Here is a 23,816-nt window from a genome sequence, read left to right as displayed (position 1 = left end):
GAGGCATCGGGGAGTCCCAGTGCTGGGGCCAAGAGCAGCGCTGTTTTTATCTGCTGAAAGGCTTGTTCAGCCTCCTCTGTCCATTTGAAGGGTTGCTGATCTTTTGTCACCAGGTAAAGGGGTTTGGCCAATTCAGCGAACCCAGGGATCCACAATCGGCAGAACCTGGCTGACCCTAAGAATTCCCAAACTTGCTGCTGCAACTGCGGCTGTGGGATCCGGAGTACAGTCTCCTTGTGCTCAGGTGTCAGCCACCATTGCCCCCCTTTCAATAGGTACCCCAGATAGGTTACCTCAGTCTTTCAGATTTGGGCCCAGACTCCCCAGGGTGTATAAGAGGTCCTCCATTCCCCAGGTACATCCCTCGATGGTCTGTGTTGTAATCAGCAAGTCATCCACATACTGCAAGAGGGTCAGGTTTGGGTGAGCCCATCTATACTCACTCAGGTCCTCATGAAGGGCCTCATCAAATAATGTAGGAGAATTCTTGAATCCTTGTGGTAGTTGGGTCCAGGTTAATTGTCCATTGATGCCCCTCTCCGGGTCCGCCCACTCAAAGGCAAAAAGTTCTTGACTCTTGGGAGCTAGGGGTAAACTAAAAAAAGCATCTTTTAAATCTAGGACGGTGTGCCACTGTCTTTCAGGACTGAGAGTACTGAGAAGAGTATAGGGATTGGGCACCGTTGGGTGAATATCCGCGACTCTCTTATTTACTTCCCTTAGGTCCTGCACAGGCCGAAAGTCTCCTGTGTTGGGCTTATGCACTGGCAATAGGGGTGTGTTCCAGGCTGATCTGCATGGTCACAGGACCCCTTGGTCCAAGAGGCACTGGATATGGGCCATGATCCCCACCTTTGCCTCCAAAGACATAGGGTACTGCCGGACTCTGACTGGGTCCACCCCAGGTTTAGTCTCTATGTATATGGCTGGTCGGTCGGTGGGGAGCCAGTCCCACCCCTCCGGTTTCTGCCCAAGCCTCTGGGAAACGTTTCAGCCACCAGTCGATTCCCTGTTTGGGCACCTCAGGCTGTTGGTAAAGTTGGTATTCATCTTCCAGTGGCAGAGTCAATATTGATATGGGCCCATCTTGAGAATCTGTCACTTTTGGTCCTCTTGGTAGAAAGCAGATTTTTGGCCCCTATTTTGGTCAGCAAGTCTCTTCCCAGGAGGGGGTATGGGCTCTTGGGGATGACTAAGAAAGAGTGAGATACTCTGCTGGTCCCTAAGTCCACAGATCACAGTTATCTTTTGATCCCCATAGCCCCTTGTACCCATGAGGAATCGGCTGATAGTTTTCCCTGGGGTTCAATGAGAACTGAGTGTTGGGCTCCCGTGTCCACCAAAAATTGGACAGGGCTCCCCTCTACTTGCAGGGTTACCCTAGGTTCGGGGAGGGGATATGAACCCCATCCTCCTTAGCAATCGGAGTCTTGGGTCACCAGCACAGTAGGAGGTGGTTTTTGTGATCCACCTGCCCTGTCCCTTTTGTTCTTAGGGCATTCCTTGGCCCAGTGGCCAAACTCCTTGCAGTAGGCACATTGATCTTTGTCTAGCCTCCTGCCAGATGCCCTCAGCCGCGGTGGGCTACCCTGTGATTGTTTTCCTCACCCGACTGCAGCCGCCAGTACCCTTGTCATCTTCTCTGTTGCCCTCAACTATCTTTCCTCGGGAACATCTCTGTTGTTAAAGACTTTTTGAGCAATCCTGACTAGGTCCTGAAGATTTTTCCCTTCTAAATCCTCCAATTTTAATATTTTTTCCTTGATATCGGGGGCTGCCTGGTTCACAAAGGACATGACTACAGCTGCCTGGTTCTTGGGGGCATCTGGGTCCATAGGTGTGAACTGCCTAAAGGCTTCCATTAACCTTTCTAAATACCCAGAAGGGGACTCTGTCTTCCCTTGGGAAACTGCATATACCTTGGCCAAATTGGTGGGCTTGCATGCCGCTGCTTGGAGACCCACCATTAGAGTCTGGCGATAAACCTGTAGCCATCCCCTACCTTCTGCCATATAGTAGTCTCAATCATCTTGTGGGGGCCTGGTCAAGGAGAAAGTCCGGGTTGACAGTGGGCTGACCATCGTCTCCAGGAACCAGTTTTCTGGCTTCCATCTGGATTCGCTCTTGTTCCTCCATAGAAAATAGGATCCAGAGGAGCTGTTGACAATCATCCCAAGTGGGCTGGTGGGTAAACATAACACTATCTACAAGAGAAATGAGATCTTTGGGATTGTCAGAGAAGCGGTCATTCTGAGTTTTCCAGTTATAGAGATCACTAGTGGAGAAGGGCCAATATTGGAGGCTAGGATTTCCGGTGTCATTGGGAGGTCTGATTTCCCACAGTGGTAAGGCCACCATGGTGTCAGGGCAATTTGGACTCACTGCTCACTGAGTGCGACCCCTCGTTCTTTCCACTGGCTCCCCAGAGTCGGGTTCTGTCTCCCTCTCCCTTGGTGCTGCCTGTGCTTCTCTGTCTACTGGTTGTGCCTGTCTAGGATTTAGGGGAGAGAGTAGGTATGGAGGGGGGTCAAGGGCTAGGAGGTCCACGGACTAGGCAGGACTAGGTTGAGGGGCAGCTGAGGATTTGATTGGTTCGCCAGCATCAGTGCGGCGCAGGGCTGGGATTTTAGTAGGGAGGAAGGGGACCATCCAGGTGGGCAGATTTTCTATTAAGTCCTGCCAAACAAGAATATAGGGGATCTGGTTCGGGTGTCCCGCCTGACCTTGAATTTTTGTACAACAGATTGGTTGAAAGTTCCCGCCGGTGTCCATCCAACATCAAAGGCTGGCAACTTTGACCTACCAAAAGTGATGAGTTTGTCCTTTCGGACTTCCACACTTAAATCAGAGTCCCTACTCTTTACATCCTTAAAGTGGTCCAATAGGATGCTGAGAGGAGTGGCCTGTGTCTGTCCCATTGTGGAAAAGAAAGACCTGCAATTGGGAAGAAGTTGTTAAAAGAAGGGAGAAGGTTTTATCAAGTAGTGCTAAAATAAGTAATTTCCAGAATTCGCAGCTTTGAATCGAAAGCTTTTGGTGAAACACTTAACAACTGCTACAGACACAAACACAGACAGAAATCACATGCACCGTGGAACTGTTCAGCCCAAACAAATGGGCTATCCCAGCCCGACCAAATGGGCTATGCCAGCCCGATCAAATGGGCTATCACACAGATAGCCCCAAATGGGGTCTGAGGAACATCTTTCTGCGTCCCCAATGACAGCCCTATAGTGTGTCCGCCAGGACTATTTGTTGACCCAAATTCAGAACCTACAGGCAATTCCAGTACAACGATAAACAATGCAAAGTTCCAGTACAACAATAAACAATACAGTAATACAAAGACAATGCCGGCAGACTTACCCGGACCGGTTCTTCCATGACCCCTCGACCTGGACTCTTGGTGGGCTCTGGGGGACAATCCCGGACAAGCCCCCAAATAAAGTGCCCGATGAACAACTACCCCCAAGAATCAGAGACCACCAGAGTTCAAGGTTGAAGCAAAATTGCAGGGGTCGTTTATGGAACTCAGACCCTCCCAGCCTTCCCAGTAACAATGGTATGGCAAAGGAGAGCCCCTAGCCCAGTTTACACAAAGCTTATATAATTCAGTACAAACAGGTATATACGTAAGCACTTTCTTATTCCCTATTTGGCTTTTTCTATGAATTTAAGCATTTCATTGGTGCTTTTAAAAGTGAAAGCTGCTGTCTAAAAAAGAGGAAGTGAAGAAGTAATCTTAGACAATAAAAACTGTAATATGCACTTGTGGTCCCTGATCTTACATCTCCAGGAATTGTTCACCATTTTTCAGTTCTGGGAATTTGGTCAGTAACTGGGGGACTTTTGGTCTGTAACTGTCTGCAACCAGGGGACTTTTGGTCTGTAGCCATCTGCAACTGGGGGACTTGTGAAACCAGTGGCAAGCAAGTGCACAGAAGCTAAAACCGCATTGCAAAAAGGTGGAACAAGTAAGCAAGCAGTGTTACAGAAGCCAAAACCACAAAGGTGCCAGTTGTGAAGTGCTCTTTCAGATTCTCTTCTCCTTTGCCTCAGGTCCAGTCCCATCATGACTTGTGGACATCAGCACTAAGCTGTGTCCACTGTCTGGTCCAGTCTGTTTCTTAATTTATTTGTCTGGGATGCATGGACAAGTCTGTCTGCCACTCTTAATCTGAACACCTGCAAGCTCCTGTTTTTCCTCTGGGGACAGTGGTCTCAGGTCCCCCTGTCCTCCCTTCCCTACAAGTGATGCAGCAGGAAGGAGATGATCCAGATTGGGTGCTGACTTTATCTTCAATTTGTCTCTACACATTGGTGTAGAGCTCCTACCAAGTGAAGTGGACACCATAACTTTGGAATGCATCGTAGAACTAAGGCTATCTTGGGAGGAACAATAGGAATGGCCTAAGGAAGAAGATGAGTCCTCTCTCTTGTTGAAGATCTGTTTGGATTCAAGGAACCTGTTGGGAAGGCTACAATTCAGATTCATGCAAAAACTGCTTATATGTTCTTCCAGCATCTTTTGTTTGCCAGAAGCCAAGAAAGAAATCTCCTGGGAAGTGTTCAAGCTAATGTTTCTCACAGATGACGCCCCATCTATCTGTTTTTGACTGTGAGATTTCTCAGCAAAGGACATTGTCTGCTTGACGGCACGCCATGAACTATGAACAGTCTCAGGAAGTCTACCCTCATTTATTTCCCCAATTTTCTCATTCAAATGTTCTTTGAGTGCATTTTCTAGTTGTTGCTGATTTATACTTATCCCTGAGGCCCTTGAATCATTTCCATACAGACTCACTGTATGGCTTCCTTGATCTTTATCAGAGTCAGACCCTTAACTGCTATCTGAGTATCCTTCTGGGTCACTCAACAGATGATCACTTGGGCCAATCTTTGGGCTGTGTCTCTGATGGCCCTTCTCATCATTATGTGACTGAAACTCTTCTGAGCTTGTCTCATGGGAGATTGGAAGTTGGATCGATTCAGAATTCCTTAAATTGTTGCTACTCGCATCCGAGTCACGGCACCAAATGTCGGAAATCAGTGGGTCCCCGACAAGACCAAGATCCATATAGCAAGCAAGAATCCACGATGTTTATGTGCTTTTCAGCTTTTCTTTATTGCTTCTCTCCTTCCTCCTCCCGTTCTCCCCAAGCGTCCCTCTTATATAGGCCACAGCCCGATCACTAAAAATGGGCATGAAAAACAGGATGTGCTTCCTCAAACTATTGTTTCAGTTTGAGTCCTGCATGAAAAACAGGATGCACTTCAGTCCGTTGTTTTTAAGTGAGCCAGGCTACGTGCCCTCAGCCGCAGGGAATGGTTATCACGAGCGGCCGGCCTGTGGTTCCCCACACCTCTTCAAGCTATTGTTTCTCACAGATGATGCCCCATCTATCTGTTTTTGACTGTGAGATTTCTCAGTGAAAGACATTGTCTGCTTGAGGGCACGCCATGAACTATGAACAGTCTCAGGAAGTCTACCCTCTTTTATTTCCCTGATTTTCTTATTCAAATATACTCTGAGTGCATTTTCTAGTTGTTGCTGATTTATACTTATCCCTGAGGCCCTTGAATCATTTCCATACAGACTCACTGTATGACTTCCTTGATCTTTATCAGAGTCAGACCCTTAACTGCTATCTGAGTATCCTTCTGGGTCACTCAATAGATGATCACTTGGGCCATTCTTTGGGTTGTGTCTCTGATGGCCCTTCTCATTGTTATCTGACTGAAACTCTTCTGAGCTTGTCTCATGGGAGATTGGAAGTTGGCTCGATTCAGAATTCCTTAAATTGTTGCTACTCTGTTCCTTCAACAAAGGTATCCATTTGAGTCTCTGAAAACTCTTTGGTGCATATATTTCAGGAACATCTCTCTCAGGATTCATCAGTGTCAGAGACTCACAGACCCTATGGGGTAGGCCCCATTGGTGTTGGATGAGTCTCTTTCTAAGATGATATTCAAGTTTCCTATGAATTTCACTGCTCAGAGGGTAATCTCCAGGAATGATGGAGATTGGAACATGGATTTTGGAGGACTGGCTCACCAATGAAATGTTGGGTGGTGGAAGACAAAGGTATTGCCGAGATGTTTGGACCATCGAGGGTAAACCCCACAAACGTTCCTGTTCTTTCTGTAGCACATTGTATTCTAGCTGATGAAGCTCAGATTGCATGATACACTGTGCCTCATTATGGGGTCTATGGAAGCACACTCCAAAGATCCTAAGCTGGAAATCAGGAGATGTTGGTAGCATTGGGATTGGAGATTTAAGGTTGGACTGAGACTGGGCCTGAGTAGCATGCTGTGACTATGATTGGGAGACAGTTTTAGTTGAGGATTGAGATTGGATCTCAGGCAAGATCAGAGGCTGGAAATTGGAAAGTCCTAAAGATCCTTGAGATGTGGAAGCTTTGGAGATGCCATTAAAGATGACCCAAGTTGAGGGACAGTCATCTGAATGATGGATAATTGAGCACAAGAACTCACTGTGCAAACATGGAAGACCGAAAAAGTATTGGATATATTTTCTGTTAATTGATTGTCAGAGGTCCTAGGAGATGGAGGCTGCTGGTTCATTTGTAGCTCCTCTGGTTTGCCTTTGCTGTTTCCAAAATAAAGGGACTGCTGAGTCATGCTTATCAACATTTGACTCTAACTTTTGCTCTGATATATACAGTTGGTGGTTGGACTGATTTCTGACTCATGCTTATCAGCGTCTGGCCTAACATTTTCTTTTTTTTCTTGGCTTTAAGACTGTGATGTGCATATTTATGCATAATTGACACATCCATCCATCCATATGGGGTCCAGTGTGATATTCCCGTGCATGTACATAACATGTAATGACCAGGTTAATTAGTATACCCATCACCTCAAATGCTGATCACTGTGTTGGGAACATGCAGAATCCCATTAGCTACTCTGAGACACAATTACTGTTCAGTGAGTGACCTACCAAGTTACCACTCTCACATAGCTGCACCTGGGCACCCGTGGCCCATGCTCCTCCTCCCAGCCTCTGGTGATCCCTGTTCTTCTGAGATCAGCTTTCTAAGATTTCACACTGCAGTGAGAACATGCAGTAGTTTTCTTTCTGTGCTGACACAATGTCCTTCTGCTTCATATCTGCTGGTGCAAATGACAAGACTGTACCCTTTTTTATGGCTGAGTACTATTCCACTATGTAGAGGTAACCACGTGTTCTTTATCCACTCATCCACCAATGGAGCATTCAGGTCGACTCCACACCATGGCTGTTTGAGCAGTGCAACAATAAACATGGGAAGGCAGGCATCTCTTGGACATTCCAGCTTCCTTTCCTTTGGATATAAAAACCCACAGTGCTACTGTTGGACCGTATGGCAGTTCTGGTTCTAGATTTCTGAGGAAACTCCAGTTTCCCACAGGGCTGCACTGATTAACATTCCCATCAATGGTGTAGGAGAACTCTCCTTTCTCTACATCTTCACCAGAATCTGAGTCTTTTTTGTTCTTTAGCCATACGAACAGGTGTGATAATTTTTCACTGTGGCTTCAATTTCTCTTTCCCTGATGATTTCAGATACTTGTTGCCCATCTGTATATTTTCACTTCAGACATGGCTACTCAGATCAATTGCACACTTTTTAAATTGGATTTGGGAGGGGGTGGGTGTTGGGTTGAGTTCTTTCATCTCAGCAGCTGGACAGCTTGGAAGTATTTTCTCCCATTTTGTTTCTGTGAAGAATGTCATGGTACTGTGACACGGATTGCACTGACTCTGTAGACTAATTTTAGTAGTATGGACATTAAAAAACATTAGTTCTTCAACCCCATGACCATGGGATGGCTTTCCAGGTCTTAGTGATCTCTTCTACCCCGTTGTTTCAATTTAGTCTGAGTTATTTTTCAGTTTTTGCTGCTGTTGTTTTAATGGGACTGCTTTCTTCATTGAAATGTTACTAATTTTTGCAAGCTGATCTTGTATCTGGCATTTTCACTGAAATCATGTCAGTTGACAGGGTTTTTGTTTTGTAATTTTGGAGTTTTTTTGGTGGAGGTTTTAGTTTTCTGATATGTAGAATCATGTTGACTACAAACAGGGACAATTTGGCTTCCTCCTTTCCAAACTGGATGCCTTTATTTCTCACTGCATTGCTCTGGGTAGCACTCTCAGTCACTGTTGATAAGGGATCCACTAATCTGGCATGAGCATGTGGTTCAGTGATTTTGGTTTTTAAAAATCTGTTGGTCCTCGTTTGGTGGTGGCCTAATGTAGGGTGCAAGCTGGAGGCAGGAATGTATGTGCAGCTGGGGCAGCACTCCACAGACGCTAAGTCCATCTCTTTCACTGCTGACTCGGTCTGGATGACCTGTCCATTGACACATGTATGCTGAGGTCCCCAGCTTCTATTTTTGAGCAACCTCTCCCTTCCTCTAAATGTAACAGTCATTTGATTTACAGTAGTGTATACATGTGCTCACAATGGTTACAACCTTTGTGAACCAGTCCTTTTTTCATTATTTATTGTGTCTGAAGTAAATTTCGCATAGGCAGCACACAGCTGAATTTTGGTTCTCATCCAGTCTACACTGCAGAGAGTTGGACCCATTTAAATTTAAGGTTATTACTAATAGTAACAACATACTTCCGTCCTTCTGTTCAGTGTCTTCTGGCTGTCTTGTGTGTCCTGTCAATCTCCTCTCTTACTTTCTTTTTTTTTAACTTTTATTTAATGAATATAAATTTCCAGTATACAGCTTATGGATTACAATGGCTTCCCCTTCCCATAATTTCCCTCCCACCCGCAACCCTCCCCTCTCCCGCTCCCTCTCCCCTTCCATTCACATTAAGATTCATTCTCAATTCTCTTTATATACAGAAGATCAATTTAGTATACATTAAGTAAAGATTTCAACAGTTTGCACCCACATAGAAACACAAAGTGAAACATACTGTTTGAGTACTAGTTATAGCATTAAATCAAAATGTACAGTACATTAAGGACAGAGATCCCACATCAGGAGCAAGCACACAGTGGCTCCTGTTGTTGACCCAACAAATTGACACTCTAGTTTATGGTGCCAGTAACCACCCTAGGCTGTCGTCATGAGTTGCCAAGGCTATGGAAGCCTTCCAAGTTCCCCGACTCTGATCATATTTAGACAAGGTCATAAAAGACAGGGTGAGGATAGTAACCAATGATCCTAAGAGTGGCATTTACCAGGTCTGAACAATTATACAGCATTAAGTGGGGAAGAGGACCATCAGTACACACAGGTTGGGAGTAGAGCCATTGGTGGTAGAGTAGAGGTTATGATTACAAAGGAATGAGGCCCAAGTGCACTAGACAGGGTCTAGAACAAAGGACAGAGTCATTATTAGAGGAGCTAAGAAAGGTGCTGTCTAAGCTACAATTAAGTTTTCTGATTGAGAGGCAAATAGAACCTGATAGAAGGGGCTTGATAATAATCTGGTGGGCTTTAGGCCTTGTAAGTTAAGAGGCCCAGACATATCTATCTCTTCACATGGGGTAAGGGAGGTGTGAACCTCCTAGGGGAAGGCACTCTGTTGACTTTCATTACTTGGCTGGCCTGGGAGGAGAGCTGGCCAGGTAAAGGCAGGTGGCTTCTCTAACAAGAAATTTACAGTTCTGCCTGCAATGTTGCTGACCCTACTTGACCATACCCTCAGCTGCAGTGGTCACTTTGGAAGTTGGGCTGAGTGAAGGGCTTTTCAGCTTGGAGCCAATAAGATCTGTGGCTCTGACCTGGGCATCCTTCGACTCCAGGGCAGGTCCATTTCCAGTGACCCAACTCTTGGCAGAGCTGCCAGGGCTCTTCACAAGCTGACTTCTGCTGAAGCCCAGACTTACCACATTGAAAGCCACTGCAGTGGACTGGCCTGTTGGGTCTCCTTGAGGGCAGATCACCGTACAGATCAGCAATTAATAGGCCTGCCACCCATTGCTTCTGATGCCTAGCTTTCTTTTCCTCCTGGTTTGTGTTAAAGCAGACCAGAGGATGCAAGTCAAGGGAGTGCCCATGTCCCAACTCTAATCTTCGGTGGCCTGAACTACAAGTGTATAGTCACAGGCATGTTCTGTAGTAGTTTTTCTAAGGTAGACAATGCCCATGAGGAAAATTATATTCTCACTTTAAAACTTTCTTTCCCTTTGGTCTGAAAGGGAGGTTTGTTTTTTTTGTTTTTTTTTTTTCTACTTACTGTATACTTCGCTGATGGCGATGTGAATCTAGCTATGAGATTATTATTTAAGCTCTTATTTTGGCTATGCTATTACAGAAAAATGTTAGCCATCTCTTATAAGGTCTAAAGATTAAATTGTGCGTCCTACAGATTCCTTCATAATAGAATTAGTTCCCTACCTTGAAGAGAATAGAGAAATGAAAGAACAAGTTGGGCTTAGAATAGAGAAATGAGGGAGCAAGTCCTAGATCACTTGCTGACAATAGCAATATTACATGAATACTTAGCAAACAGTTTCAACCATTAGATAACAACTTAAGAAAACATTTACCAGAAGGTCCAATGCCTTCTATAAATTTTAAGAATCATGTATGTGAAAACACCTCTTAAATATCTAACATGGTGTAGTTTCTTTAACCAGCAAACTTAAGCACAACCATATAAAATGTTTTTAGTTTCTTTCTACCAACAAGTTTAAAACATATGATACACAGATTCAGGTCACACAAATTAAAATGTATCTTTGATTGATTTTAGCAGCTTAAATTTATGGACAATCTTATCTAAAAGCCATTTAAAATAAAACTCTTAATAAAATTTCCCCATGTGGACATACAATATGTACGCACATATAACATAGCATAATAGACCAATATCAAAATCCAAAATATCTGGTTGAACTAAGATTCCTTAAAATCATGACATAACATAGACCAAATTTGATCATTGTTACAAGGTGATTATTCAAGTCTTTGAAAATAAGCACATAGTTAAATAACCCATAGCTCTTAATAAAAATTCAGCTGTTTTTGAACAATTAGAATTTAACAGACATCAAGAGAACATAATAGATTACTTTAACACATTGCTCTAACAGTGCATCAGAGTTTAATTCTATGTCAAAGAGAAATTGAGCTTCCTGTGATCTTTTGCTGTGAGGTTTCCTTCCTTTACCTTCTTTCATATTGATGACCATGTTTCTGTGTTTCTGTGTGTAACACATCTTTAAGCATCTTTTGCAGGGCAGGATGAGTGGCAACAAATTCTTTCAGTTTCTGTTTGCTATGAAAAGTCTTAATTTCACCTTCATTCACAAATGAGAGCTTTGCAGGATATAATATTCTGGGCTGGCAGTTTTTCTCTCTTAGTACCTGGGCTATGTCTCGCCATTCCCTTCTAGCTTGTAGGGTTTCTGATGAGAAGTCTGCTGTAAGTCTAATTGGAGATCCTCTGAGAGTAATCTGAGGATTCTCTCTTGCACCTTTTAGAATCTTTTCTTTATGTTTCACTGTGGTGAGTTTGATTATGACGTGTCGTGGTGAGGATCTCTCTTGGTCATGTTTATTAGGGGTTCTATAAGCTTCCTGTACTAAGATGCCTCTGTCCTTCTCCAAACCTGGGAAATTTTCTGCTAGTATCTCACTGAAAATGCCTTCTAATCCTTTCTCCCTCTCCATGCCTTCAGGAACTCCTAGAACCCGAATGTTAGATTTTTTAATAGTATCCTGTAGATTCCCGACAATATTTTTTAGATTTCTAATTTCTTCTTCTTTTCTTTGGTTTGCCTGTTTCCTTTCCTGTTCTCTGTCTTCTAAGTCTGATATTCTCTCTTCTGCTTCGCCCATTCTGTTTTTAAGGCTCTCTAATGTGTTTGTCATTTGATCTATTGAATTCTTCATTTCATTATGATTTCTCGTCACAATCACCATTTCTTGTTCCACTAGTTGTTTCATTTCATTTTGATTCCTCCTTAATATTTCACTTTCACGAGAGAGATTTTCTATCTTGTCCTTTAAGGATTTCTGTAGTTCAAGAATTTGTTTTTGAGAACTTGTTAATGTTCTTATCAATTTTTTGAGATCTGCTTCTTGCATTTCTTCTATCTCATCATCTTCATAATCTTGAGTTGGGGTGTCTGTTTCATTTGGGGGCGTCATAGTTTCTTCCTTGTTCTTGTTACCTCGGTTTTTGCGTTTGTTGTATGGCATGTTGGAGATATTTGGTTTCTTCACTGTGGTTTTTTTTTTTTTTCTTGTTATACTATGACTCTAGATTAAGTGGTCTGCTTTTGGTGGAGCCTTAGAGGCTTGAGATGGGTGTGGACTGAGAGCTGTGTTTGGTTCCTCAGGGTTGAGGGTGTGTCAAGATGACACTCCCAGGTTAGGTGTGGTAAATGTCTCTTTCTTTTGTTGATTCAAAAGGGAAGTAATTCCGTACAGCTGAATGTAATTGGAGGTAGTTAGCAGGCAAATGATATACCCACAGGGCCAGAGATTGGAAGCTCTTTCCCAAGGACCACACAGGGAATCTCTGCTGCCCTCGGTGTGGGCTCCAATTCTCCTGCAGTCTCCCACTGGGTTGCCAAGTTAGATGCTAATCTCCAGTTATTTCACCCCTCCCCCCAGAGTCAGGTTTTTCTGCTAGGCTCAGGGCCGGTGCAGACCTGAGGTCGCCCTGCTTATGACGTATGTCCAAAATGGCACCTGCTCTTTGTCTTGCTCGCCCTTGAGGGGTGAGCGGAGAGAGAGAAACTCGTGTCCGTTTCGGTCACTTTTTTTTTTCCCTCTCTCTCTTCTAGTTAGCCTGGTGAACTTTTCCCCACGGAGTTTCAAGCCTCGTTCCCTCTAGCCTCCTCTTTCCGCTTGCCCGCTGGTGTCTCGGGCTATGGAGGTTCGGCTCACCTCGCGTTCCAGCGCTGGTGCGTTGAGTCTGCTGCTGGTGTCCCGAACTTGGGCTCCCACGCTCTCCACGCAGGTCCACTGTGAATCACTAGTTCCGGAAGAGTTTCCTCTGCTGTTTCTTCCCCTACTCTTCCTTGACCCTGCAGTATCTCCACTTTTATTAACCTGTGTCTTGCCGAAGAATATCAATGTGCTCCCTTCCTATTCTGCCATCTTGGATTTCCCTCCAATCTCCTCTCTTACTTTCAAACATTGTGTTTTGGTGACTGCAGTGGTAATGTTCAATCCCTTTCTGGCTCATCTGTGTATTACTCTATTAATGACTGCACACGTCAGTGGGCTTTCCTGAGGGCAGTTACTGTACTGCCTCTAGATGTAGGACTTCCTGGAGCACTTCCTGCAAGGCTGGCCTAGTGGTGATGAATTCCCTTAGTTTCTGCTTATCTGAGAAGGACCTGACTTCTCCTTCATGTCTCAAGGTTAGCCTTACTGGGTACAGGATTCTCAGCTGGTAATTTTTCCCTTTCAGCACTCTGAATATATCATTCCACTCTCTCCGGGTCTGCAAGGTTTTTGTTGAGAAATCTGCCGTCAGCCTAACAGGAATCCCCTTGTATGTGACCTGGTATTTTCCCCTTTCTGCTTTAAGAATTCTCTCTTTATCTTTGACTTTGGACAGCGTGATCATGATGTGCCTGGGAGAAGACCTCTTGGGGTCGTGTCTACTTGGGGTTCGTTGAGCTTCCTGGATCTGGATGTCTGTGTCTTTTATAAGACTTGGGAAATTTTCAGCTATTATTTCATAAAAGATGCTTTCTGTGCCTTTCTCCCTTTCTTCTCCCTCTAGAATTTCTAAAATGTGAATATTTGTTTGCTTAATGGTGTCCTGTAGGTGTTGCAGGCTTTATTTACACTTTTTCAATGTTTCTTCCTTGTCTTTTCCTGACTGGATTAATTCAGAAGACCTATCTTTGACTTTAGAAATCCTTTTTTCTACACAATCTATTCTCTTGTTGTAGCTCTCAAATGAATTTACTTTGCTCACTGAGTTCTTCAGCTGCAAGACTTCCAGTTGGTTCTTTTCTTTGTTATCTTTCTCCACACTGACTACGTTACTCAAATCGTGAATCGCCTTTTTCATATGTTCAAGCTGTTGACTGAGATTCGCCTCTATCTCACAGAGCAACTTTAAGATTTGTACACAGAATTCCCTGTCAGACATTTCTTTAACTTCCTCTTCTTTGAGAGGTGCTATTACAAGCTTAATGTGCTGCCTTAAAGGTAGCATTGTTCCTTGCTGTTTTATGTTTCTGGTGTCTCTATGTTGGTATCTGTGCTGGTAATTTTTTCCAGTTTTATGTTTTTTTTTCTCTAGAGTAAAACAAAGGTATCGATTTGCTGTGATGTGTTAGCTTTGATTGTGGGTGGGCACAGCACTGCACTTTCTGTGTGTCTTCTTCAGCTCTTCTGCTAGCCCTAGGTTGTGAGTAGCAGGGCTCATGCTGCTGCAGCCATTTGTGTGAGTGTAGGGGGAGAGCAGGGGGGAGATGACAGCAGAGTCTCGAAAGTGGGACTGCACAGGGCGATGCAGTCCAGCACTGGTTCCAGTTTCAAGATGGCACAGAGCTACAGAAGTGGAGGTCATGAGCGATGAGGGAAGATGATTCAGACTCATACTCTGACACTAAAACTCTGGCATGCAAACTCCAGGCTGCAGTCAAGGGTGCTGAGGGCTGGGAGCATCTGTGTGGTTATCCACAGTGGCAACGGGGACCTCCAGCTCACCTTTTCTTTAATTAAGAGATCTTTGTCTTGTCTCCAGGACAACCTAGGCAGGGGAGCCGCTGGCCAGGGAGCCTCGCTGTCCTCTCTGTGGTGCTGTGCTGGATTGCTGGGCTCCATGGGGCTCTCACTTGCCCCCTGCCACTACCCAGCATACAGTCAGAATGCAGCCGCTTACTCTCTGTGGCGAGCCCTTCTACAGAGAGGATGAGCAACAGGCAGCTCTACTCAGCCATCTTGCTGAATTCACTCTCCCACAAAGAAGGGGTACAGGCACTCCACAGCCACAGACCAGGAAGGTGAGGGCAAGGGCAAAGCCAGGTGCCACCCAGAAAGTGTGGTCTGCCAGCCAGAAATGGACCAGAACCCAGACCAAGGGCCCCACATGCCCCTCCGCAGGCTGGGACGCAATGGTGCAGCATCAGTCCTGTGCATGTTTGCCACCCGAGCACCTGTGGCCACACTGACCCGCCAGCCCAACATTTTCTCTGAAGTATTTAACTGGTGCACTGGCCTGTCTGCTGAGTCATGGTTATCAGCATCTGGCCCTAACATCTTCTGTGAAGTATATAGTTGGAGGTCAGACCTGACTTCTGTGTCTGGCTTGTCAGCATTTGACTCTAGATTTTCTCTGAAGTATCTAGTGGCTGTTCTGCTGTGATTGCAGATTCATGCTTACCAGCATCTGATTCTAACTTTGGCTCAGATATATATACAGTTGGTGGTCTGGACTGACTGCTGACTCTTGTCTATCAGCACTTGACTCTATCATTTTCTCTGAAGCACTCAGTTGGTGGTCTGAACTAAGTTGTTTTAGGAATGGTTCCATTTTATTTTCCCTTTCCTTCTGGATCAGGAAATCTCCCCTCTTTCTTACTTGTTTCTCCAAGAGTGCCAGATCATCATGGCTGAGTAACGCGTTAGTGGGTTCTACAAGGTTGGATGCACATTCTGTACAAGAGGTATCAGAAGATTGGCCATCAAGAAGCTCTTGCTTGATACTATCTTGTTCTAAGTTGGAAGAGGACAAGTCTTTGGCATCCTTGACCTGGGCCTGCTGCCAGGATGATTCTGGCATTGAATGGTCAATTTCACTGACTGTTGGAATATCTCTTGATAACCCATCAGGGCTATTCATTACAGAGAAAGCAATCTCTGGATAGAGATCATGATCTGATCTCTGAGTACATGTGGTGTGGGAGGGCAAGTAGCAATAGGTTGGGGTGGGAAAGGGTCCACTGGGAGTTTTGAAGCCAAGGGAGGCATAGGCTCTGGTGGTACTGAGCCAGCTGGTGGTTCGGGGGACAGTAAATCAGGCAAAAAATCACCATGGTTAAGTTAGACAGTAGAAGGGAGAAGTGGAGATGGCACACACAAAGAGGCTGATTTTTGGCCTCTTGGACAAGTTTTTTTTTTTTTTTGACAGGCAGAGTGGACAGTGAGAGAGAGACAGAGAGAAAGGTCTTCCTTTGCCGTTGGTTCACTCTCCAATGGCTGCCGCGGTAGGCGCGCTGCGGCCGGCGCACCGTGCCGATCCGATGGCAGAAGCCAGGTGCTTCTCCTGGTCTCCCATGGGGTGCAGGGCCCAAGCACTTGGGCCATCCTCCACTGCACTCCCTGGCCACAGCAGAGAGCTGGCCTGGAAGAGGGGCAACCGGGACAGGATCGGTGCCCCGACCGGGACTAGAACCCGGTGTGCCGGCACCGCAAGGCGGAGGATTAGCCTAGTGAGCCGCGGCGCCAGCCCTTGGACAAGTTTTTGAGTGGCCAGATGTCACAGTGAATGAGGTCTTCATCACAGAAGTTGAGGAAGCCACATAATGCACAGAGGAAGTATCTAGCAGGTACCCCAGTGACAGCAGTTGACTGACTTTGGCAGCCACTCTGTTACACACCGTACAGTGAGGGTCTGGACACAGCAGGTGATGGAAACTGGTGATATCTTGATGTTGGCTCTGGGGTCTAAAGGAAACAGGAAGAAAAAGCTGCGGTCAAGACCAGAACATGCAAAGGAGGGTCTGCTGGCCTAGTGGGGGTAGGGATAGCCCAAGCCTACTGGGTTTTTGGGACAATCCTTGGCCCAGTGTCCCTCCTCCCTGCAGTAGGCTTATTAACCCTCTCAGGCTTATTAATATTGGGAATTTATTAATAAGCATATGGCGATATCATCTGGCACCCTGAATTCTGGTAATATATGTGGCACCCCAGACTTGACTTCTAGGGAACTTTAAAGAGCCAGATATCCACATAGATTTTAGGGGGTCATTGCTGATATCATGTGGTGACCCTGAAGAGACATATAACATGTAAAATTTTTAAGAAAGGACTTCTAATGTGGATTTTTAAGAAATTTTAAAACTAGGCAGTAATGGTGGGAGAGGACTTCCTGTGGCTTCTGACCCTATCTGCCTGCATCCTACCTCTCCCCCATCTGGATTGGTGCTTTCCCTGCATGCCCAGCCATGGGAACACAGGGGTCCAAAGTGCCTGCCCTTGGTGGGATGTGCTCATGGACTTCACTGGGGAAGGACACGTCACTTTCTTTGGCCCTCGTGCTGGTCACAAGGCAGGGATAGGATGGCCAGACCTGTGGTATGAAGTGGCCCTAGACCTTGGCCCTATAAGTTCCCTGGTTCCAGCCTCCCAGTCTCAGATGCACCAGCGGGTGATGTGCAGGGAGACACACAAGGCTCCCTCTGCACAAGTGCTTGGCAGCCTGGGGGGGGGGGGTGGGCCTGCCAGTGCAGCACTTTGGAGTGTTAAAGCAGCAGATGTAAAATGCTCAAAGCAGGCTGAGATGAGTGCAGGCAGAGGATCCTAGTGCAGTAGTAGACCACATGAAATGAGGCCAGAGCCACCTTGCCCTGAGGGGAGAAGAGCAGCTCACTGGCTCAAAAGAAAAGCGAGATTTTTTTTCCTTCTCTTTCTCTTTTCTTTTGTTGCTGGTAGCTTTCAAAAGGAAGGAACTGATTGGCTTTCTTTCACAGTTTCTGGCTTTAAGGACTTTGGTATTTTTGTTAGTGCAATGTAATAAGAGAGAAAAAAACAGATTTACATGGAGGAAAAACTAAGGATTCTAGATTTGTTGTAGTGTGTTTCAAAGACAATTTTTGTGCTTTTCTAAGTTTTTAACTAGTATCAGCAGGAAAAAAAGTTCCAAGACATTTCTCTTTGTTCCTGGGCCTTATCGTAAAAGCTTTCAATTACTAATTTCGAGTTGGAGAATTGGTCTGGTTGCTTAGAAACATGTTAGCGTCAGGGAGGAGGAGCTTTAAACATAGAGGATGCTGTACTTCCTGTTGTGGAGGCTGGTACTTCTGCCCCAAGATGGTGGCCCCCATGTCCCACCACATGCTTCCTTCCTGGTTAATACAGCTATGTATTTCAAATCATATTTTCATTATTGTAGTTTGTTATTTTCACCTTTGGAGTGGATCCTACTTATTCTAGTTTTTTATTTTTGCATCTGAAGTGGGATTAAATCATACTTTCATTATTTTAGTCTGTTATTTTTGTCTTCAGAGCAGATTACCCTTATTCCAATTTATTATTTTCACCTCTGAAGTGGGATTAAATGATATTTTCATTGTTTTTGTCTGTTATTTTTATCTTCAGAGTTGATCCCCCTTATTCCAGTTTGATATTTTCACCTCCGGAGTGGGATTCTAACAGTCTGGAATGGCATTTCTCAGACTGGGTGGTTTATATTTCCTTGGTATGATATATATGCATTAAGCTCTATAGTGGGCATAGTAGCACTGAGATGTCAGATGATCAGTTAAGGTAGATGATCGGAGATATAACTGGGCCAAAGGTTAGCCCTATTTACCTCCTATTTCCCCAGGTTACAAGGTGATTTAACTATGAGTAGTTCTACATCTACTCCTTTGGAGATTCCCTGAAAGATCTACACTTGACAATTGGAAGGCACTTTGACTAGATGGGATAAGGAATTATAGCTAATACAATGTATCCATGTAAAATTATTCATAATAATTAAGCTCATGAAGAGCTGTGTCTGTTGTTATTTTCTCAGGTCCTACAGAGAGACTGTTAAGCTGTATAGCTCTGCATGCATTCCTACGAACTTACTTCTAAGGGTACAGTTTAAAATTTACTATGCGATCACAAATCCCCTTGGGCTAGATGGTAGTGGTAACATCTTAAGTTTTAAAGTGATCATATAGGTGGGATTAAGTGTTAAAGCGATCATGTCAATAGGATTAAGCATTTACTACTAATAGAGTTAAAGTAGAGTAAATGCTCCAACATGGGAAGGAGTCAGTACAGCAGACTCAAAGAGTGACAATCACTTTAAGTAGCACTCAGTGACCTCAAAATCAGCCCTAAAGGCATTCTGGTCTGGCTAAAAAGCCCACAAGACCATTTCAGGCATGGAAAGGCAGGACACTCATGCAAAAAGTGTCCCTGCATGGAAAACCTCCTTGGGTGAGACCCCAGTGGAAAAGAGTGGCCATCAAAGAAGGATGTACTTTTCTCTGGAGGGAGGAGAGAACTTCCACATTGCTTATGGCCTTGTCTGAATACTGAAGGAGTTTGTGAAACTCAAAAGGCTCCCATGGCCTGGGCAGCTCATGTCAAGAGCCTCAGCTGATAACTGATGTCACATGTAATAGTGTGAATTGTTAAATTAACAACAGGAGTCACTGTGTACTAACTTCCCATGCAGAACCTCTGTTGTCAAAAGAACCACAGTATTAACATTAATGGTAAAACTTGACTCCAATGATTTACTTTGTTATATTATGCATCATAAGTTCTAGTTATGTCTAAGTGTCAAGCTCCATTTCCTGTATTCTTGGGTATTACATTAAAGTTTATTAAGTGCCTCAAATGTAAGATCTTGGATACATGTCTGTGAAATTCCTGTATCATATGTTTCAACATAGGGTCAGATATTAAAAGGCATCTGAGATTTCTAAGAATGGCAAAATTCTGCGGACATCAGATTCCAAGATATGGATTCTAAGCTTTTGTGCATAGCTTTAAAGAGGCCCCGATGCAGACTCTGTACTGGAAAGGGTAACTGCAAAAGTTGTTCCAGGAAACTAAGGAGCTTCTAACTAAAGCTCCAGGATTGGAAATTACTGATGACAGGATCCTGTGGAATTGGATTCCAAGATTCAGATTCCAAGCTTTTGTGTATAGCTTTAAAGATGCCCTAATGAAGACTCCATTCTGAAAAGGGTAGCTACAAAAGTTGTTATGGATTCCAGGATTTGGATTCTAAGCCTTATGTTTGCTTAAAAAGCCCCTGACACAGACACACTGTGCTGGACAGGGGAGCTGCAAAAGGTGTTCCAAGGAATCAAGGAGTTTTTAACAAAACACTCCAACATCAGAAATTCCTGAGCAAGCCATTCATAATAAGATCCTCTTCAGATCAGTTTCAGCTTAAAGAAAAGGGACCTGACCAGGTGCTATTGAGCACAACTACCTCTGTGAAATTAGGATTAAACTTCTGCTATAATAAAATATGTATGTGTAAGAGTAATTACTCCATCTTATACTGACCACTCACTACCCAGCAGGCAAGCTGCTGGCTGGAGGCTCTTGGCACCTTCCACCTGCATCGCTGTATTAGCCTACTAGCCCAAGAATGACTTTTACTCACATCATTTCACTTTCCTGCTCAAAAACACACAACAGCTCCACAATCTAGTGATTAAAGAACATCTGGATTTTGCAATTTTGCCCCACCTTAATTACATCTCCTCCAACTTTTCAACTCCTAACTCAACATGCAGCCATGACTTGAATCACAACATTCTCCTTACTGGCCTTACACTCTGTGGCCATTTTCCTCATACTTCCAGAAACTATTTCTCCTACTTTTTCATTATGAAAAACTCTACTCATTCCTCAAAACTCAGATCAAATTCCAACTCTTACATTATACTTTCTTATTCCAATTCACACCGATCTTCTCCTTTTCTAAAATCTTGTTGCTTCATCTCTCCAACTCGAAGGGATAAGACAGAAATATGGACCCTGTCACAATTTGTTAACACTATTCCCAAACAAGTTCATACGTCATTTCACGCTTCCTCAGTAAATCTTCAAACAATTTCCATTATACCCTTTTAGATACAATCCAGATGTAAAGTATTAATCTGTTCCAATTATTGTACATAAAAAATCCAAAATGTGACCACTGATATCCATGGAAGCTTGTATATGCGACACTTGTCAAAAGTAAACCCAAAAGGGGAACACTGTAGTGCAGTAGGATAAGCTGCCACTTGGGATGCCTACATCCTTTCCTGGGGTGCCCGGTTCTGGTCCTGGCACTTCACTTTTCTGAGCCAGCTTCTGTTAATGTGCCTGGGAGCAGCAGATGATGGTCCAAATATGTGGATTCCTGCCACCTAGAGGGAGACCCAGATGGAGTTCCTGGCTCCTAACTTCAGCCTTAGCCCAGTCCCAGCTGTTGCTGGCATCTGGGCAGAGAACTAGCATATTGAAGTTCTCTCTCCCTGTCACTCTGCCTTTCAAATAAACAAATAACTTCAAAAAAAAGTATACTCAAAACAGCACTCAGTGACCTTAAGATCAAGAGCTTTACTGAAGGTTGAACTAGGAAACCAGTGGATCACAAAGCAGCAGGACCAACTATGAAAACAGACCAAAGTCAGAAAAGCAACAAGGAGTCAATAGTCAAGAACTATAAAGACCCAAATAGCTAAGAAGTTATTACAGAACAGGTAAAAAGAAGACTAATCACAAAGAAGTTCAGCAATTCATTTAAAAAAAATGAGAATCTACTCTACGCAGGCAAGCAAAATGGATTCAAGACATCAACCCCAAGAAAACTTTCATGCAGAAGGACTTGTTAATACTAACAGCTTCAGATATGCTCCGTGTTTTGCAGAAGGCCAAACAGAGAATGAGGAAAGCCAGGAAGACAGAAATACTTCACTGGCAATGGGTGGGAAAGATCTGACAGCTCTATCTTGTTCCCTTTTCCCTTGATAACAACCATGGTTAGACCCAATGTGAAGTCCCTAAATTACCTGTGAATGGGCCACTGTCTCCTCAGAGTGCTTGATGAAAATAACTGACACAGTGACAGAGCTATCAGGAGCCCACAAAGACCCAAATCAGATCTGTCCCTCCTTTTATTTAAAAAAAGAAAGTCCACTTTTTATTAAGAACAGAAGAATAGAACTGGTCAAACAACAAAATACACTAAGAACATACCCTGGAGTATATAAGTCTTTGAATGCAAATTATACATATTTCCACCCAACAGTTAAGATCAGCAAAAGTAAATGCAACAGGGAAAATAAGAAAATCTCTACTCTAATTCTAGATATTCCACTAGAGTGATCCAGTTTGGTTAAAACTCTTGGTGTATTCAGCCGTAAAAGGACTACAAAATGAACTGGCCTATGTTTCTATGACCTTTCCTACCTTCAGGATTCTAAGATTATTTTTATAGATTAAGGGCAAACTTCTATAAAAGAAAGTAAACACAACAGTAGGTAATAAAGGCATAACTAGTGAAAGTTTCCCCAAAGAAAGATGATTCAAGTTGGACTTTAATGACAAAGAATTAATGGAAACACAGATAAGGCATTTCAAGAAAAAACAAAAACTAAAGCACAAATCCTTATTAATCATCAACTATCTCTCAAAGACTGCTGCTCAATACTAGCTATATAAACTAGATATTTTGTGATCTCAAGAAATACAGGTACAGTGGCAACCTGAAACCAAAAAGGAACCCTTCAGAGAGAATGACATAGCCTTAGGAATTATATTATCTAAGCTTGCAAGATAACAATCAATGCCTATCTACACAGTCAGTAACACCTGTTGGTATGCTTGTTCCCTAAGATGACTGATGATTTATCAATCAAAAAGTTCCATCCCTAAACATGTTAATATTCCCCAAACAAACCTGATTTTCCTACACTGCAACCCACAGAAGATGATCAATTCAAAATGCAGTAGCTTAAAAACAAGCATACATTTTTTAGGAATTTATCTTAAGGTGGAGGGAAGTACATGATGTAAAGATTTACCTACAAGCTTGTTCACCTCAGTACTGTTTATGATACTGACTGAAATGTAATTTACTATGAATGAACTGAAAATACAGGCCAAGAATGGCAGACCATATAAAATCACTAAGATAACAGTTCGGGTGGACTGTGTACATAGTAATGGCTGGATTTGCTTTTTCGTGTTTGCTGACACTTCCTCCGTGGCCAATCTATCGCCGGCATCCACTCAAGTGGTTACCTGTTCAAGACTCATGCACAGAAGACAAGAAACCAGGAGATAGAAAAATTAAGAGGCATGCTAAAAATAATTGACTGGGGTTTTCGTGATTTAGCACCTGCTTTTATTTCCTGAGATGAGCTATACTGCTTTTCATACCCAAAACATGAGCCAAAACCATCTAAGCTCTTACAGCACCACTGTGTCTAGACTTAGTTCTCTTTATATTTCATTTCTAACCCAGTTGAAGTTTGATTTATAAATATTTTAGACCTTTTCATAATCTTGCTGTGAAGTAAAAACAGAAAACCCAAGTATGGAAAAAGTTTCAGGTGTACATAATAATAAATGCCTCATGATAGTACAAAAAAAAAACCACTAAGATAATGTAGAAACATGTATATATAACATAAAAAGTCCATGATATAGAGATCAGCGGTTTAAAAAACAGGTTACTAAACATGACACCATTTTATTATAAAAAATACACATACATATAGGTAAACATGTATGTGTATAAGGGCTTCAAAGAATTAATTCAGAAACAGAATTAGAGAAATACAAATTTCGCATTTTTAAAGCTCCATTCTCTGTGTGTATGCATGTACGTAAGCATACACAGATTTACACACACATTTACATAAAAGGTTCTGAAGACCAAATCTAGGGATAGAACACCACTCTTAAAACTCGGATTAATCATCTGACTTTGCTAAACTTTGGCTGCTTAGCTTCCAAAATGGATAAGATAAAATCCTTATGAAGATTAGATAGGATGTGTGTACGAGGGTACTTCAAAAAGTTCATAGAAAAATCAAAAATTTGGTGCAAACCATTTTTAAATGAGTATGTATGCAGTCCACTTAATCCTCCAGCTCTCACAGAAAACAGGTAAGAAGCATTACTCC

General features: G+C 43.4%; 1 long non-coding RNA gene and 1 pseudogene across 2 annotated transcripts in view; both read right to left on the bottom strand.

The window, feature by feature from the left end:
- The window catches only part of LOC133754274 (uncharacterized), a 303,902-nt gene that overhangs the window by 194,828 nt on the left and 85,258 nt on the right, over positions 1-23,816 (bottom strand). The gene's annotated exons all lie outside the window — the stretch shown is intronic.
- LOC133754285 (N-alpha-acetyltransferase 35, NatC auxiliary subunit-like) overlaps positions 13,784-23,816 on the bottom strand; it is a 62,828-nt pseudogene continuing 52,795 nt past the window's right edge.

The sequence above is a fragment of the Lepus europaeus genome (genome assembly GCF_033115175.1).
Source record: "Lepus europaeus isolate LE1 chromosome 12 unlocalized genomic scaffold, mLepTim1.pri SUPER_12_unloc_1, whole genome shotgun sequence".
Taxonomy (NCBI): domain Eukaryota; kingdom Metazoa; phylum Chordata; class Mammalia; order Lagomorpha; family Leporidae; genus Lepus; species Lepus europaeus.
Note: the sequence above shows the minus strand (reverse complement) of the source record. Positions and strands in the feature narration are given on the sequence as shown.